This window comes from Neophocaena asiaeorientalis, unplaced genomic scaffold (assembly GCF_003031525.2).
Source record: "Neophocaena asiaeorientalis asiaeorientalis breed wild unplaced genomic scaffold, Neophocaena_asiaeorientalis_V1.1 scaffold245, whole genome shotgun sequence".
Classification (NCBI taxonomy): Eukaryota; Metazoa; Chordata; class Mammalia; order Artiodactyla; family Phocoenidae; genus Neophocaena; species Neophocaena asiaeorientalis.
Genome location: NW_020173953.1, coordinates 1,524,432 through 1,544,341, shown reverse-complemented (window position 1 = coordinate 1,544,341; position 19,910 = coordinate 1,524,432). Strand labels below are relative to the sequence as shown.

Sequence of the window (19,910 nt, the reverse complement as noted above, 5' to 3'; positions counted from 1 at the left end):
TTAAAGAGGTATTTAAGGTTAAATGAGGTCATCAAGGTGGCCCTAATCTAATGACTGATGTCCTTATAAAAAGACATTAGGACACAGACACACAGAGGGGAGACCCTGTGAAGACACGGAGAAGATGGCTGTCTATAAGCCAAGGAGAGGCCTCAGAGAAAAAAACCAAACCTGCTGACATCTTGATCTTGGACTTCCAGCCTCCAGAACTGTGGAACAATAATCTTCTGTGGTTTAAGTGGCCCAGTCTGTGGTACTTTGTTACAGCCACCCTCCCCTTAGAATATACATAAATAACGGAACACTTCAGGAATTTGTGCCTCATCCCTGCTCCGGAGCCGTGCTGATCTTCTCCATATTAGTCTAATTTTAGTATATGTACTCCTGAAGATAGCACTCCCTGTAGATTCCTTAACCCCCAAATTTACCAAAGTTTTTTTTTTTAAACTGGGCTTTGCTGGAGTTAGGGTCTCACCCCTGCTGTGGCCACATCCCACCCGTTGCTGCCCACTTAGCAGTTGCATGAGCGCGAGCCGACACAGAATCACAGTATTTCTGAGCAGTTTCAGGGCCCCTCTACTAGGTACAGCACGTTGATTCACTTTCAAATTTAACATCACCACATGTGCAAAAGCATCATCAAGAAACGGAACAAACTTAAAAATGTGCGTGTGGGTGGGAAGGAATCGGGACCGTGACTAAAGGGAAAATATTGGTCAAAAACTTTCTCTTACTGTTGTGCTGGCAAAATGTTTCTCCCTCAGTAGAATGACCACATGTCTATAGAGCTCATTAAAATTCCCCTGTTTGGGTGAAAATACTGAAATAAAATACTGCAGATGGCAGCATGACATTACACATGATGATTTTGGAGCAAAGCCATTGCATCATTGTCCCACTTTCCTTTTTTTTTTTCCTAGTGGGTAAGTTACTGGAACCTTTTAAAAAATGATTATTTATGGTGAAAACTTGGATAGGCAATTATGCCTGTTTTTCAAGTTCACTTCCATGGCCTGTACGACAAAGTACCAATCAGCAACATCCCCTTGAAAAGACTCTAGGCAAATACATTGTTATTCTAGCTACCCACCAGGAGAATTCCAAGTTTAGATTTCAACCTATTTTGAAATTCAACCTCAGAGATGTGCCCAACCTTCTTTGAAGTTCCTAAAGATAAGTTTACCAAATGTTAACAAAGAAATAATTGTTCTCAGAACTTATGGCAACAAAGTGATGAGACTGAGAGCTGCCTTTTAGACTGATGCACACTTGCTACTCTGTAAGGGACATACAGACACAGTTCAATGTTCCCCCATTCAATTTTTTTTTTTTTTGGCGGTACGCGGGCCTCCCACTGTTGTGGCCCCTCCCGCTGTGGAGCACGGGCTCCGGACGCGCAGGCCCAGTGGCCATTGCTCACGGGCCTAGACGCTCCGCGACATGTGGGATCCTCCCGGACCAGGGCACGAACCCATGTCCCCTGCATCGGCAGGCGGACTCTCAACCACTGTGCCACCAGAGAAGCCCCCCCACGCCATTCATTTTTAACCAGAAAAAATCATTGCTTTGGGAACTCCAATAATGACTGTTTTCAGTAAAATCTCTAAATACCATGTCAGCAAATTTTTTCTCTTCAGGTTCAGGCAGTAAATATTTTCAGGTTTTGGGCCACATGACCTCTATCATAACTCTGCCTTATACCCGAAAGCAGCCATGGACAATATGTACACCAACTGGTGTGGCCGTGTTCTAATAAAACTTTATTTATAAAAGCAGGTGGACAGATTTGGCTGTACATAGTTTGCCAATGTCTGCTCTAAACCTGGGCTTGCTAGCTCTCTGTGGAAGACTCCCTGTATTAAGTTTGAACTCTTCTATGGACATTTTGCTCTCTCTCATCTTTTTCTTTTGTTTGTTTCCCACACTTACATGCTGCTACAATTCATATATATTTCAAGCATGACCTTGTGTCATTTTTTTTTGAGCTAAAATGTTGAGCTTGAGACACTTTTAATCATAGTGTTGGCCTGGGCTTATTACATTTTTTCTTATTTCTTCCCATGGGGCCCATCTGGCTTGGGTTCAACCTTAGGAATAAGGGTTTGGATTTGTGTCTGCGCTTGTTTCGAAACTGGCCCAGTAAGTATGAAGGTAATGGAACAAATGCTCTTCAGGTACCTTGGAGGTAAAGCATGTGTCTAGTAGGCAAACAACCAGCTTAGGGAGTTATTTACATTGGTAATTATATTAGAGGTCACATAAACATGCATTTATGAACAGTGCCCTGTATGTAATAACATGCATTAAGCAATTTTCAAAAAGGTGATGTGTTTACTAATATGCTTATCAACAGTCAGGTTCCATAAGAGGCTAAATCCAATTACAGTTCACTCAAGGCCAATGTCTAATCTCTGGCTGAAGATGGTCCAGGTGTTGATAATGATGATGAGTTTGTGGAAGTCAGCAAACATGATCTCCTCAAGTCTACCTTAAGGCAGACCTGAACCCTGGTTGGCCCCAGACTGTCTTCCTTCTTGAAGGGATTCCCTTGAAGGGAATTGAGCTGCTAGGCTGTTTCCCACCTGCCCACACTGGAGCAGACCCCAGAAGAGTAAAGCAAATCATTTCCAGGAACTTCTTCTGTGGAAGGTATATATGGAAGGATTTTTTTTTTTTTTTTTTTTTTTTTGCGGTACGCAGGCCTCTCACTGTTGTGGCCTCTCCCGTTGCGGAGCAACAGGCTCCGGACGCGCAGGCTCAGCGGCCACGGCTCACGGGCCCAGCCGCTCCGCGGCATGTGGGATCTTCCCAGACTGGGGTACGAACCCACATCCCCTGCATCGGCAGGCGGACTCTCAACCACTGCGCCACCAGGGAAGCCCGGAAGGATGCATTTGATAGCTTCTGGCCTCACTTTAATTCTAAGGTTATAAGAACGTTATAGAAGTGATGACCTTGAGCATGAAACTGAAGCTAGTTAAGGATATCTCTTCTGTCACATAAAATCCACACATACTACACTTGATATACATTGTATGGATTAATTTTTGAATAAACTCCATCATACATATGTGGACTATGGTACCCATGGGCTGAAAAGTGGCCAGAAATCTGTGGTTGGTCTTCAAATCTTGACCTGGAGTCATCTGAATTCCTGCTTTGTGTCAGCTCTCATAGGAAAGTAAAGACATTCCAGAGGCTTACCTGTACAATAAAGGACTTTGTCTGTTTTTATCTTTCTTGCCAGTTTGGAAATCTTATTGCGTGGGCTGAGTTGCAGAAATAGACAAAACTACATAGAGAAACCTGCTTCATGGAACAGCCTTGGAAAGTGTGGTTACTAAGATATAGATAGGCTTTATGTAAGGGGAATTTCCGTTATAAATATACTCAAAGGACCAGAGAAATGAATTCACATGAAAAACATACATTGGGTGCTTGGAAAGTGTACTTTCTATAGATAGGTTGTGTAAAATCATATCAAGGGAATTGTCCAGGAGAAGACTCAAGAATTTGTTCAAGGCGTTGGTATCAAAAATTCTGCTAACTTGTTTTAATTATTGGCTGAAACTTGATGGAAAGGGGAAAAAAAAATCCTCCAAATGATACAAAGTGGACCTTTTTTCCTCATGCTCCACAGAAGTTTTTTGGAAACATTTTCCATTTCCACCCTTATTTGGCAAGCTTTGAATATGTATATTCAGTGCATACCTAAATGTCTTTCCTAGATTCTGGAACTGTGCTGTCCAATAATGGTAGCCACTAGCCAGGTTACTCTTAGGCACTTAAAATGTGACCACTGCAACTAAGGAACTGAATTGTTAATTCTATTGAATTCTAGTTACTTTTATGGAATTTCACATGTGGCTGTTGGCCACCTTATTGGGACATCACAGGTGTAGAACATTTCCATCATTGCAGAAAGTTCTATTTAGACCGTGCCCAGTTCTAGAGTGTGACAGGTCAATATTTTGCTCATAGAGTTGTTTTTAATATTGAAGACTTTGTTTTCTACCAACTGACAAAGTTTAAAAAAGAGTGCTGTGGAAAAGACAACTTAACTCCCATTTTATCCAAACCTTCTTAACGTTTGCTCAAACTGCTTTTCCCCCCACTATTCTGAGTAATTCTGTTTGTTCTTGTCTGTAGCATTTTATATTTAGTTCATTCTAATGTAGTTAAATACAAATATCAGGAAACACTTCTATAATTAGTTGTGCTTGAAATGTCCTCATGAATCCTTCCTGCAATAACTGAGTGACCCATTCCATATTTTCAGTGGGAAAAACAAAAAAGAGAAAGACCTGTTTTCTTCATTCATGCCAAACAGGAAAATGCTGTGGTTTGGCAATAGAAAATTAAGAGAGAGGAAGCTTTTTAGATCTTCAAAATGGAGTAACAAAACATGTCTGTCATGTTGTTACTCCATGTCTGTCATCTTATTTTGCTCTTCTTCCTAATTTCTCAAGAGAGCATCTGTGAATACCTAATTTAGCTTTTTTTGGGTTCTCACTTTAAGACACATTAGCTTCAGGGAAAAAAGACCTTTACTTATTTTTTAATCATGGTTTACAACCTAGTGTGGGTATATTTCAGGATGTGGCTGATGTTCTCAGAAAGGTCGTATACCATCAAAATGGTCATTTTCTGATAATGCTATCAAGAAAAACTAATGGAAAGCAAGATGTGTTAAAATTACTAGAGCCCAAGATCCTTGAGGGCACCAATCCTGTCTGTTTTGTCCCCATGGTAAACCCAGGTGCCCCCAAGTGCTTGTGCTATATGGAGTTTCTATGCCATTTCTTTTTCTGTTTCTTTTTTTTTTTTGCGGTACACGGGCCTCTCACTGTTGTGGCCTCTCCCGTTGCGGAGCACAGGCGCCGGACGCGCAGGCTCAGCGGCCATGGCTCACGGGCCCAGTCGCTCAGCGGCATGTGGGATCTTCCTGGACCGGGGCACAAACCCGTGTCCCCTGCATCCGCAGGCGGACTCTCAACCACTGCGTCACCAGGGAAGCCCTGCCATTTATATTTTTAATAATTTTTTTTACATCTTTATTGAATTATAATTGCTTTACAATGTTGTATTAGTTTCTTCTGTACAACAAAGTGAATCAGCTATATGTATACCTATACCCCCTCCCTCTTGAGCCGTTTAAATGTGAGTCAGTTTGTATATTATTACAGGATAAGAAATGTTATTACTGCAGAATGTTGGGGAACAGTGTCATCTTGGAATGATTTTCTTAGGTCCTAGGCCCTCCTGTTTTGGGGATCAGGCAGAAACTTGGGATAAGTAGCCCCAAGGGTAAGGGCCCAGGCTCCTGGCCTCTCCATGTAACTGTTTCCTGTGTCACAGAAAGGTGTCTCTCTAACACAAACCCAAGTGTCAGAGATGGACAGATTTAACTGTCCCAACTGGTATTTACACTTTAAAGAGATACTCAACTTACTGTCTTTTTTTCTCCCAGATTTACTGAGCTGTTATTAACATACAACACTGTATCAATTTCAGATGTACAGCGTAATGATTTGACTTACATATATCATAAAGTGATGACCACAGGCAGTTTAATGAACATCCATCAACTCATACAGATACAAAATTAAAGAAATAGAGCAATTTTTCTTTCCTTGTGGTGAAAACTCTTAGGATTTACTCTCTTAAGAACATATATGACATGGAACCATACTCATCTTTCTTTTTTTTCATAGTTTCAACTTTTATTTTATTTTTAACATCTTTATTGGAGTTTAATTGCTTTACAATGGTGTGTTAGTTTCTGCTGTGCGACAAAGTGAATCAGCTATACATATACATATATCCCCATATCCCCTCCCTCTTGTGTCTCCCTCCCACCCTGCCTATCCCACCCCTCTAGGTGGGCACAAGGTACTCATCTTTCTGACTGATGTGAAATAGAAAGACAGAGAGAGGGGAGTCCTCCCTAGGCCCATATCAACAAACAGTTTCCCATTTCTTTCCTATACTGTCTCATCCTTGCATTGTCAGAAAAATACATCAGCAATATTGCACCCTACTAAAAGATTGCCAACACCTTTTCCACATAATAGCTATCAACATACTTAATAGACTTCAGCTGTCTTTTGGGCGATCTGGCAATAAACCTAACTAAAAAAAAAAAGTCAGATTTTTAAAAAGAAATTCTGCTTTATTGCTTAAATGTGGAAATAATACAGACCACCAGCTAAGCTAATAGATTTTTGAGAACGAAAGTTGAACACACACATAAAGGGAAGGTGACAAAATAGATTAATGCATAAAAAGGGGCCCAGATCTGCTGGCAGGTCATTGCTATTCTGAACTCTCCACCCTCAACAATGGTCTGAAGAAGCTAAAAAACAATCTGTAAACTCTCTAATAATGCTATCTCCAAGTAAATAAAAACACAGTGCAATTCACTTCTCCATGTCTCTCCAGCTGCTCTTGACTGCATTTCTCCCTGCAAAGGACTCTTTACTTTGATCACCCCTCTTAGTCTTCTTGGATGCTGGGTGTACATTACTGGCTAGAGTCCAATCAGCAACGGAAACTTCTGAGCATTTTGGCAGACCTGGATTGAGGAATTATGCATAGCTTGGTAAATTTAGCCATTGAGCTGAGTTGTGAGAGCTATAAAGTGGTGTATATAGAGAAAGACACAATTCTCAACAGCTGTTGAAAGTGCTTAAAACAAATATATGTTCCCTACAAGCTTTTATTCTAAAGTTGGTGCACATTTCCAAGGTGGCCCAGGAATCACACAGCAGCTCATCTTTTTCTTAACATTCTCTGAACTAATTAAGCTCTGAAAAACCATTTAAACACAAGTAGGCCAGGATTTCAACACTTCCAAAAATTAAAAAAATAAAAAAGAGGCTGATATTTGAAATCTTGTTTTCCCTGGCCCTGCCCCCAAAGCCTCAAAAACATTTAGTAATAAATAGAGGACTGAGGAGAGAAAATCTTTTTTCCCTCCTAAAAAACTTCTTGTATTAGCTTTGTATTAGTTGGGACTCTTGTCTCCTTCTACTTCTGAGTTTATGGGTAGCCTGTTCAAAACATCCTTAACTCCTCAATTTTGCACATGGAAGGGAGATGAGGATTCTGAGTACTTATTATAAAGATAAGATTTAAACCTCCGTGAATCTTGAAATATCAGTAAGGGAAAGGAAATCTATCTGCCAGTTTTGACTTTCTCATCTGGACTGGTTGTGGCTTTTATTTCCTTTGCACCTGCCTCTCTCAGTCTTTTCTTTGGGAACAAACGCAATCAGCAGGATTTCTAGAAAGGATATTAGTGTACTGAGGTTTCCGGTTTGGGAACAGCAAGTTCCCCCTCTTGGTGCCCCTTGAAGTGAGGTGTGAAAGCATCCTGGTGTTTTATTGCACTGATGAGAGATCAGGAGGCAAATATAGACTAGGCTTTGTGGAATGGAGTAGCCAGAAAATAAAGGTGGCTGATCTACTTCTAGGGGCAGTGTGGGTCTGACATTTACTGCCTGCCCATCCATATTCTCATGCTTGGAATTAGAAATAGGCTTGCTCTCTAGGTCACGTCGTTGCAGCGAGAGCAATTGAGGTATTGCTGCTAGACTCTGAGCAAGACTCATGCATGCTGTCTGGGACAGATTGCAAGAGATGGTCTCAACCCTTCACCCCTCCTTGTGTCTATGCCTCCTTGCAATATGACTTTGCAGTTCTTTCCAACAAAAGGTAGCATCTATTTCCCCACTGTCTGCATTTGGGCTGACCTGCTCTGGTCTTTAGAATCTGGTAGATGTGCTGATGAACCAGTGGAGCCTAGGCCTGTACCATGGGCAGAATTCCAATGTGACCTGCAGCGGCCCTCACCCTTGTGTAATCCTCTTGCCTTGACTGCTTTCAGCACCTGTGAAAATGATGAGCCATCGCTCTTGTGATTGATTATAAGAGGGATTTTGCAGATATAATTAACTTCCTAAATCAGTTATCCTGAAGAGGGAGATTATCCAGGTGGTCTTGATCTAATCAAGTAGCCCTTAAAATCTGGGTCTAGAGATCAGAGACAGAGGAAGTCAGAGATCTGAGGCATGAGGAGGATTTGTAAGTGTCGTGGCTGGCTGGAGTGAGCCTTGTGGTAAGGAGTGTGGGTAGCCTCTACTTGCTGAGAGTGAATTCTGCCTTATGGCTAGCAAGGACACAGAGACCCCAGACCTACAACTGCGAGGAACTGAGTTTTGCTGACACCAACAATGAGATTGGAAGCAGACATTTCCACAACCCTCCCCCGCCCCCACCCCCAGAGTTTCCAGACAAGAACTCAGCCTGGTTAGTTTTCAGCCTTGTGATGCCCAGAGCAAACAGTCATGTTGTGCTGAACTTCTGATTTACAGAACCCAGAGCTGATAAACAACTGTGTTAAGGTGCTAAGTTCATGGTAATTGTTACATAACAATAGAAAGATAAGACAGTCTCTAAAGACCTGTGCACTTCTAGTCTCTCCTGGAAAATTGCCAAGGTCATGAGACCATGCCTGGACTAGCCTACCAGAGGCTGAGAGGCCCCCTGGAGCAGAGCTGAAGAACCCCTGCTGACAGCTGGCAGACTTCTAGAAGCAGAGCCATGTAACAAACCCATATTTGACCCCAGGTGTCTGAGGCAGCTCAGCCCATTGTAAAAACATTCAGCTTATCCTAGTCTAGGTCGCTGTCCTACAGATTCATGTGTGCTGTGGTCTGAACATCTATGTCCCCACCCAGATTCACATGTTAAGTCCTAACACCCAGTGTGATGGCATTAGGAGGTGGGGTCTTTGGGAGGTGATTAGGGCATGAGGGAGGAACCCCCAGGAATGGATTAGTGCTCTTATAAAAGGGGATCCAGAGAGATCCCTTGGTCCTTCTGTCATATGATGCAATTTATGAACCAGGAAACAGGTCCTCACAAGATACCAAATCTGCCAGCACTGTGGTCTTGGGCTTCCCAGCATCCCAAACTATGAGAAATAAGTTTTTGCTGTTTCTAAGCCACCCAGTCTGTGGAATTTTGTCAGAGCAGCCTGAATGGATTAAGACAATGAACTATATAAAGGATTGCTGTTGGGCCATTCTGTTTTGGGATGGTGTGTTACACAGCTGTGTCTAATTGATACATTGGCTACCCTCATGAGCAGGCACTATATTTTTGATGTCTGCACTTAAAGCTAACATGTATATTATTACATTAGAAAGGATGGAAGCTGCTGTGCTAAAGATATGCAGCTTTTCTCTGCCTGGCGATGAGACCTCATTTCAATGAGCCATTCAGGTGGCATTCTACCTTAGAGCAGATGAAAACGGTGGTATGGTTTGATCAGGATTACTGCACAGGCTATGCCAAAATTCCTCATTGTCTCTCTAATTCATGGTAGATACATGATCAATTTATAAACATTCGTTATGATCAGGAGCTCAGGGTACATTATTTTAACAACTCAACTTTTTTTCAATTGTAAATATGATTGCAAATTATAAATATGTGAAAAAAAGCAAATTGTCTTGCTGAATTTCTGATTATTGTCTAAAACAGACAGGCTAGTGCAAAAATGTAAAAGAAATGTAAAAGATGAAGATGAAAAGATTTCAATGGTGCACTAATATTGGAGTTTAAAGTTGTATGAACATTTAAAAATAAGTGCAGCGTCTCTGTGTTTGAGTCAGAATTGTCCTCAATAAACTCAAGCACGCTGTTTTGCAAACTTGGGAGTCTTCTTCAAACGGACACAAGCCTATTTTGTGTTTCCTAGATGAACAGGTAGTTCTGTGAAACAAAGATGTGGGTTGCTCAATTTCATTTTGAGCTCCTGATATGGATATCTTGGTTTCAGAAATTGCCATTTCTGTAGTATTTCAGTAATAGGAAGACTGCTACAGCATCTAATGCTACTGTCTCCATCAAGGAGATATGATCATGGCTCACCTCAACCCCCAAATTAACCAAGAAATGAGAGAACAGGCATCTGTGGATGGAGGTTGCTGTAAGACTAGTGGGAAGGAGGAAATAGATCAGCAATAGGGCTGCCATTGCTGGGGGATTGGGTGGGGAGAGTGCTGTGACACGGGAAGAATAAACAGTGGCTTATGAACAACAACAAGCAGGCTGTTAAAAGGTTGAACAGGGAAAAATGTCTGTGTGTGAGAAAACTGGGGGTGGGGAAGTGGGTAGGGAACTTAATTCAAAACATTAGTGACTCATAGAGAAAGGAGAACAAAATGTAAGGTGACGATAGAGGATATGTGTTCAAGTTCAAGTTCAACGGCAGAGAAGCTGTGATTGCATCACTGATTTCACTCATCCGGGGACTGGCAGGGGTGCCTCAGGGAAGGCTATCTACTGGATGTTTCATGTGCTTGATGGGATATTCAAATGGAGGCTGTTGTGGAGGCTTAAATGAGAAACAGAGTCAATGTTACCTAAGAGGAATTCTGCTACATCCAGGTAAATGAAGACTGTGGAATTTGTATAAACACTGTTGCTGCCCATTTGTACCGTTTGTGTCAGTCAAGGGGGAGGTAATGAACAGGGGGGCAAACCAACCCCTAGGAAAGCCTCCATCTTGCATAGACCCTATTCTAGAAGAATCTGGGTATTGCCAAGAAGCAACATTTGTTCTTGAGGGAGAGATACGTTTCTGGGGGACACCTGGAAGAGGGGGATAATGACTAGGGCTTAGCTAAAGTCTAGGTTTTGCTTGTGCAGATGGACTCTTTCTCTCTGGAGTGTGGAGAATCTTAGAGGATTTGGGTGTATAGGAAGGTTGTTGACGGTCATCCATTCCACTGGTCTCTCTAGGAACCATTATTCACACAAGCTTCTTTATCTTGACCTGTGGACCCCCGTCTAGTCCCTTTCTGCACCCCAAACCTCATGCCTACAACCTTCTTTTGTTCTGGGCAAGGGTAAAGCAGATTATTGAACTGGGTCTCAGAGAGATGCACAGGTATGTCCATGACTCAGAGTCTTCTGCCTCTTGAATCCCCTTCACATGTAGAGCCCCTACTCGGAGACCCCAGGTGACCTGAGACATCCCTTTACGATAGCACTCATTGCATTGTTTTTGGTAATCCACTTGTTTTCCCCCCACACTGGACTGTGTTCCTGGCACACGAATTCTCTGTTTTATTTATCTCCTACCCTCATCACACATCACAGTGCCTGGCACACAACAAACACTCAAATATCCATTGAAAAAATGAGACTAAATATGGAATTACACATATGACCATAATTTGGTTAAAATTTTTATTTTTGTCCATTTCCTGAGGACGTGAAATCTTGAAGACACAAAGGTGTACATGGATTATATTTCTGTGCAGCATGTAAGGCTAGAAATAGCTGTTGTACAGACCTGGTACTTCAAAGGCAGTAGGAAGTGAAGTGTCTCCATCTTTGATCTACAGCCTATATCAAAGAACAAAAGGGCAGGGGAGACTGGGTAGCTGATGAAAGCAATTATCTTGTTTCAAGTTCAAAGCAGAGCTTTTGTGACATGTTATCAGGAGTGACACATCCCACCCATGCACTCTGGACAAACTTTTGGATGTCACCATCTTTGTCTGGGCTGCAAGCTATTGGTGAGTCTCGGGCTGGAAGCACTAGCTATATGGTCCTGAGGTGTTCTACAGCCTTCCCTGGCAGGAGCTGTTGACACCAGTGACTGCTTGCTTCTAAGCCAGGTGCGTATTTTATTTTCTGGCAGAGCTGTTGTTTCATCACTGTCATAAAACTTCAGATTTAGGGGACATTTCAGGACACAGAAAGAACAATCAAGTTTCATTCCTGAAAACTTTTCACTGACAAGTATATCTTCATCAAATAGTTGGTTCCAATCAGATTCTGAGCATGAGGAGGTATAATTATAGTATGGAGTAAGGCACTTTTTCAGGGATTGGGTATTTATAGGTTCTGGCTCCATCATGTCCTATCTACATGACCTTGGGTTACTCAGTCTCTCTAAGATTCAGTTTCTTTTTATGTAAAATGGACATCATATATAAACAGGGTATTGTGAGTGTTGGGAACTGCTTATTCCTTACTCCTGATGTTTCTTGCCATTTGGAGTGACCTCCTCCTTCCCCTTCCTTCCCTCTCCATGATTAGCCCAAGGCTTATAGCCTCTTTCCACTACTCCTTACTCATTCAGAATTTATTGACCTAATGGGTAGGTGTGAATGAACATGTGTAGTATACCCCTTCCTCTATCATTTCTCCTGGGGGCAAGTTGCTTATAGGGAGTGGATGTTTTTTCTGCTGGGACGGTGGAGAGAGCCCTACCACCCACCCACTGTGCTGTCTGATGTGTCTGTCAATGTGGGCTGCTTCTGAGAAGGTTCCCTATGATCTCTGTCTCACGGTACTCATGCCCTTTTAAAATCTCTCCCCCTTGAGTGTGTGCTGAACCCAGTGACGTGCTTCTAACAAACAAAATATGGCAAAAATGATGGGATATCACTTCTGAGATGAGTTTACAAAAAGGTTGTGACTTCTGTCTTGCTGGCCCTCTCTTTCTCTGGTGGAGCCCTTGCTCTGGAGGGAAGCAAGCTGCTATGTTATAAGTAGCCGTGTGGAGAGGATCATAGAGCAAGGGACTAATGTCTCTGGCTAGTAGCCAGTAAGGAACTGAGGCCCTCAGTCGAACAGGCTGTGAGGAGCTAACTCCTGCCAGAAGCCAGGGAGCCTGGAAGCCAATCTTTTCCCAGGTGAGCCTTTAGATGACCACAGCCCTGGCCAACAGCTTGATTGTAGCCTTGTGAGAGACACTGAGTCTGATGACCCAGCTGTGCTGCACCCAGATTCCTGATCCACACAAACTGTGAGATAATAAACATTTGATGTTTAAAGCAGCTAAATTTTGGGGTTATTTGTTACACAGCAATCAGTAACTGATACAGCTGGGCAGGTCTGTCTAATTCTTGTGTTCAGTTTTAGGAAGCCCTTTGTCCCTCACATGTTAAGTGTATTCTCCAGCTTAGCCTATATTGGTCATAAACATGACAGTTTGCTCCCCATCTGCATTTTTCTTTTTGCCTTATTTCCCACGTGTTTATTAATTAGAAACCCGGCCAAAGGAGAGGTGGGTTACTTATTACCTGCCACACCCTCCTGTAAAAACCTCAACATGAAGGCTCTCCAGAGATGTCACTTGCCTTTAAGAACTGCTGTAGGGTTTGCTGCAAGTGAAGTAGGAGGGGGTCCAGCTTTGCCTGAGACAGCATATTCCCAATGCTATCAATAAAAATGCATGTACTCTTTCTAGGAACTGTTCCTGGACTTGACAGAGGCTTATGTACTTTGAAGTCCCTTCATTTCCAAACCCAATTCACAAACTTTGCACAGCCTCTGTCTTGGCCTTGTCATTTGCTCCCATCAAAAACATCCCCACTTGAAGCCTAAATCTTAGGAGAAGAAATCTCAAGTTCATGGGAAGCCCATGTAGGCGGGATGTGGAGGCTTAAGTAGCTGCTTAACTTTGAGGTCACTTCAGGAGAAGGACTGGCTTTTCCCCACCTGGTCATTGTGGCCCATGTTACCTTGGGGAGAAGCAGAGGGAGAAACTGAAATTATCATTGAATAAAGACTTTCCAGAAAGTGTTAACAATGACACAAACATTTGGCATTTGGCTCCCTTGGCTTTTTCTCACTTGTTCTTTTTCAGTTCAGTGAATTTAAATGAGTGCACACTTAATTCCAAGGCTTTGGCCACTCCTGGACATTTTTTAAACATGGTCTAGGACTGGACACTGTGTGAATAGACTCTCCCTAAGAGTCCCAGCTCCCTGGAAGGCAGGGAGTGGGCACCTTTTGGCCCTCTCTGGAGGAGAAGAGGGAGACATACGTGACCTGGCAGCTTGAGAAGGTTAAAATGTGCTGTTTCAATTTCTTCCCTTGTGTCCTATTTCAGATTCTATTATTTTTTTAAAAGTATTTAAAAACAGAAAAACAGCATTTGGATTTTATAAAATACAACAGATCAATTCCTACTTGTGGTTTTTCCCTGGAGCCTGGCATGAAGAGCAGTCTTAACAGATATTTTTCAAAAATCATTAGGCTCTCTAGAATTCATGCCCATGACATTTGGATTGCATCCATTTTTTAAAATGGAATACTTTTCTACCCCCAGTGGTCTCTGGCCTTTCATCCTGTTCTTTACATCATGAATTTAGGAAAAAACAAGTATTTTCCTACTGAAAATATATGAGTTCTTTCATGTTCATTGATTTCTGGGCAAACAGGACTGCCTGAGTAGGAAAGAGAAGCACAGCTGATAAATTCTCTGCCCTTTAGGGAGGCTCCATGATTTTTAATAACCCCCAATTTCTGCTCTCCACCTCTCTCAATTTCCTTTGTACCTACTCTGGTGATAAACTTACTTTCATATCTGCATTAGATTACCTAGGGTTATCAAAAGCCGTAATTATTTAAGAAGAATTTTATTTTATTTTATTTATTTAAAAAATTAAAAAAAATTAATACAATTTTTAAAGGTTACTTTCCATTTACAGTTATTACAAAATACTGCTATATTACCCATGTTGTACAATACATCCTTAAGCCTATCTTACACCCAATAGTTTGTACCTCCTACTTCTCCACCCTTATATTGCTCGCCCCTCACCCCGCCAACTGGTAACCACTAATTTGTTCTCCATATATGTGATTCTTTTTTTGGTTATATTCACTAGTTTGTTGTATTTTTTGGATTCTACATATAAGTGATATCATACAGTACATGTCTTTGTCAGATTTATTTCACTTCGCATAATGCCCTCCAAGTCCATCCATGTGGCTGCAAATCGGAAAATTTCATTCTTTTTTATGGTTGAGTAGTATTTCATTTTATCTATCATCTATCTATCTATCTATTTATCTATCTACCACAGCTTCTTTATCCATTAATATGTTGATGGACACTTAGGTTGCTTCCATACCTTGGCAATTGTAAATAACCTGCTGTGAACATTGGGGTGTGTGTATCTTTTTGAGTTAGTGTTTTTGTTTTTTTCAGATATATACCCAGGAGTAGAATTTCTGGGTCATGCAGTAGTTCTTTTTTGAGAAACTTCCATACTCTTTTCCACAGTTGCTGCACCAGTTTACATTCCCATCAACAGTGTATAGGGGTTCCCCCAAAGGATTTTATTTTAGAAGTCATATGATTTTAATGTACAGTTAATATGCGATATGCCTACGTAGTTAATTTGTAAAATACCTGTCATTTCACTAGGAGACTGTATTCGTTTCCTATTGCTACTGGAGCAAATTACCACAAAGTTAGTGCTTAAAACAATATACATTTAAAAAAAATTAATTCATTTTTGGCTGCATTGGGTCTTTGTTGCTGTGCACGAGCTTTCTCTAGTTGCGGAGAGCGGGGGCTACTCTTTATAGTGGTGCGCGGGCTTCTCATTGTGGTGGCTTCTCTTTTTGCAGAACACGGGCTCTAGAGTGCAGGCTCAGTAGCTGTGGCACACGGGCTCAGTGATTGTGGCTCACAGGCTCTAGAGTGCAGGCTTAGTAGCTGTGACGCACAAGCTAAGTCGCTCTGCGCGGCATGTGGGATCTTCCCGGACCAGGACTTGAACCCGTGTCCCCTGCATTGGCAGGTGGATTCTTAACAACTGCGCCACCAGGGAAGCCCAACAACATACATTTTTAATCTTACAGTTCTGGAGGTCAGATGTCTGAAACGGGTTTCACTGGGCTAAAACTAAGATGTCAGCAGGGCTGGCTTCTAAAGACTTTAGGGGGAATCTGTTTTCTTACCTTTCCCAGTTTCTAGAGGCTGCGTGCATTCCCTGGATTGTGGCTCCGCCTCATTCCAGTCTCTGCTTCCTTCATCACACCTCCTTTGACTCTGACCCTTTCACTCTTTACCTCCTCCTTTCACTTTTAAAGGCCTTTAGTGATTACATTGGGTCCACTCAGATAATCCAAGAAAATGTCCCCATCTCAAGGTCCTTGACTTGATCACATCTGCAAAGTCTCTTTTGTCCTGTAAAGTTAACGTATTCATAGGACATCTTTCTGTGAAAAAGGGCCAATATTCTCTTTACCGTAGGAATTTTCAGAATACTTATTTCTGTGCCATGATAGAAAAGGGTCCCATACTGTCTCTATCTGTTTGTATGAAGGCCAGGATGAAACAAAAGACTACAGTCTTTATCATTATTATTGCTATTGTTTAGAAAAGATACAAATTGTATTGCTGTTCTTTTTTGAATTCCCTGGTAAAACTATGGTAATTCAACACTAACACTAACCTCTTGGCCTACTAAGGAAGGAAACACCCTGAATTCAATAAATAAACCATTCAGTAAAGAAATCATTAGTTTAGGAACCAATAGGCTCAGACTGCGTGAAACTACACATGTATTGTTATAATTAAATCGCTGCATACTGTTTCAGATTATTATATGTATGCATACACAGTACACATAAAATAAAGGCACATTTAACATTCACACAAATCTAAACCAATCACTGGAAAGTTTACACAAAGGTTAGTCCTGCCAGGCTGTTGTTTTGAATTTATCTACCTGTGGATTTTATTTGATTCCCTGACATAGGGCAAGTGGAATAAAATCCAGACCACTGGTCCAAGTTTCGTCAGCCATAATGAATGATACAGGTCATTAAAGATGGCCATTTCATGCGATCCCCTGACCCAGAAATCTCCATTGATTCCTCGCTGCCCCCTTTAACTTTTCCTGTATTGTCTCCACCTTGTCTGTTATATGAACATCACCAAAGCTGTTCTTTCCACTTTTCCCTGACATCCTTAGTGATTTCCAGTATCCCTGTCTTTTGTTATCTTATATTGCCCCCTGCTAGAAGACGCTCCCCTTTTCTTCTCCATTAATCTTAAATCACCAACAAATCTACCCACAAATCAGATTATTCTGACTTGGTGATTCCTATAGCACCCAGGATGCAGCTTATTCACTTGTAATTTTGAGCAAGCTCTTTTTATTTGTGGCAAGGCACAACTTTATTATTTTTTTTTGGCGGTACGCGGGCCTCTCACTGTTGTGGCCTCTCCCGTTGCGGAGCACAGGCTCCGGACACGCAGGCTCAGTGGCCATGGCTCACGGGCCCAGCCGCTCCGCGGCATGTGGGATCTTCCCGGACCGGGGCACGAATCCGTGTCCCCTGCATCGGCAGGTGGACTCTCAACCACTGCACCACCAGGGAAGCCCAAGGCGCAACTTTGAAATGTTAACTAATGTATTTTTTTCCTTTTCTGGTAACTATTTGCCCCCTCCTTTTGAGGCAGCTGCCAGGGCATTAAAATTGTATTAACTTGTCCAAAGGGTGCAACAGCCAAACCAAAGAGTTAGCTCTCAGTTTTGGGCTTTCAAAAGCTTGGCCTTTGAATTTCACACGGCAAGGTTCAGAAGGACTTGGGGGTCAGAAAGTCTATTCCAAAGCCAGTGAACTGTAAACTGGTGTGTGTGTGTGTGTGTGTGTGTGTGTGTACCCTGGGGGTTCACAGACTTCCAGATCTTTTAATTCCCTAGGTCCTCTTCTCAAACTGATCTGTCTATAGACACACTTACCATCTGCAGGGTTTCTTGTTTACTTTTCACACTTGTTCTTTTCCCATTTCCCCTCTTATTCATGCCTATTCTTGCTATGATGGAAAAACTCCCGAGAGCCAAAGCAAGGGACCCTGTGAAATACTGATGTTGAGAAAGCAAAGTGCTCTGATGACTGGCAAACACATCCTTTTCAACTCAGATGGCTTCTAATTCTTTACCCTAAACAAAATTGCTCTAAAATTATCATGAGATTTACTCAAGATTATTCCAAATAATCTTTGATGATAGACTGCTATGTTATGTTTAGAATGTGACTCCGGAAAAGTTCAAAGAACTGAAGGCTGTTGCTATAACAAAATCTATTCCATTCCCAGCTACTTATTATTTTTTGAAAAGTTCTTTCAGTGCTATTTATTAAGATGAGGAATAACACTAAAGATGACCTTTGTCTCATTCTAGTAATAAAATAATATTCCTGTATGAAGAGATGAACTAATTAGGAAAAACAAACTAATCCTGTCCATTTTATTAAGACATGAATTTCTGCTAGCATTTGAATTATTCTGTTTATTTATCAACATTAAAATATATTTGTATGTTTTGCTTAATTGTGTACTAAATGAGAAGTGTTAGAGAACTCTTCAGAAGAAAAATTTTAAAAAACGTTTGAACTGTATGGTCACAGGAAATTTTTAAAAATGTCAATTTATATCCTTCTTTTGAGGGAATTATTATAAGCGTATTTAGCAAAATTCTTTCAATTATAATGTTATTGTATTAGGATAAAGTTCTATGGGGATAATGGAATGGAAATAAGACTTCAAGGAACATTATAAAACAAGATACACATACATTTATATTTTTAAATGGAAAATGGTGAGTAAAAAATTCCTTTGGAATTTAGATTCCATTGGAAACATTTAAAAGAGTGGAGTAACAGTTTTATTTTGGACTTTCAATATTTACATTTCACTGAAAGTCACATCTAGCAACCACTTAAACTTTTGATAAAAACCATATAAATAACTTAAAAATGAGTTGTAACTAGTGGGTATAATGTCTTGAAATTATTTTAGGGACTAGATGAGCAAAAAGGATTGAAGACCAGATCATAAGAGTCATTCATAATTATTTAAAAGCAAGATCTCACATGAGATTAACAACCTATAGGTTGTGGGTAACAGAGAATGCTGATTTGAAGAGTGACAGTGCCTGGACTTGCCTCTGACAGTAGGTGGGAACTGGGGTCAGGAGATGATAGAGTTTGCAGTGTCCAACCTGAGAATTGGCAGAATCTAAGTCCTCACTCTAGTCTGCAATTCCTGGGTAGCCAGTGATGGGTGGATAAGAGCAGGAGAGTAGAGATGGCTGCGTGGGAGAAACACCTAGGATTTATGAAGTTCCATTCATATGGTTCTTCCTAGTGTCCCTCTGAGTCTGGAGCCCAGTTGCCCCACAGCACTTACCCATCTCATTGATGCACCCTGTTTAGCTCACCTCCCTTCCCTGGCTCACTTTCCACACTGCCTGACTTGTGCTTCCTGAGACCACCCCCCAAATAAACTACCTGCCCCCAAGCTCTGTTACAGGATCTGTGCCCAAACCAAGATATGTGCCATAAGTTACTTTCTTAAATAGAATAAAATTAATTTCAACTCAACTTAGCATGCATTTATTGGGTGCATGCTAGGTTGTCTCTAGGGATACCCTAGAACTATTAATTAATTAATTAATTAATCAGAATGGAATTGTCAGGAATATCAGCCGATTGATTCTCTGTACTGTGTGTACATAAAGAGATTTGGGAAAAACTGACTTTGAAGAAATTAATCTTAAAAAGAGATGAAATGTGTAGTGAGAAGCTGCTCTGTCAAAAGCCGGAAACCAAATGCAGAGACATAATAAAAGTTGAATATTTAGTGAACTTCTTTTGGAATAACCACAATTTTTCATTAAATATTTTTTCCTTATGAAATTTGCTGCTGTTCCATCATGGCAATGAGGAATCATAAAAGAACCCAAGTGTAGTGTTTGGTTTTTAAACAATGGTTAAGCTTTATTTGTAAGGGCAAATGAGAGTCATGTTCTATTATGGAGTTAATAGGAAATAAGCAAGATTTCCCTCTTAACTTCCATTATGGCTCATATGAATGCTAGTAATGCAATTATGTAAATGTCTGGCTGAGGTTTGGAGTGCTGCCTTTATTATTTAGCTGTAAAGTTATAAAATGTCTAATTTACATATTATTTTTTTTTTTTGCAGCCGTGGTCTAAAGCCTATAAACAAAGCTTTATTTTTCAGAGAAGTTTTTTAAAACAGAGGCTTCTGGCAGTGAGAATATATAGTTTTAC

General features: G+C 41.1%; 1 non-coding gene across 1 annotated transcript; it reads right to left on the bottom strand.

Moving 5' to 3' along the window:
• Positions 1–290: 290 nt before the first annotated feature.
• Positions 291–397, bottom strand: LOC112404803 (U6 spliceosomal RNA). The gene has a single exon (XR_003004169.1). It is a non-coding gene; the product is annotated as a U6 spliceosomal RNA (small nuclear RNA).
• Positions 398–19,910: the final 19,513 nt, after the last annotated feature.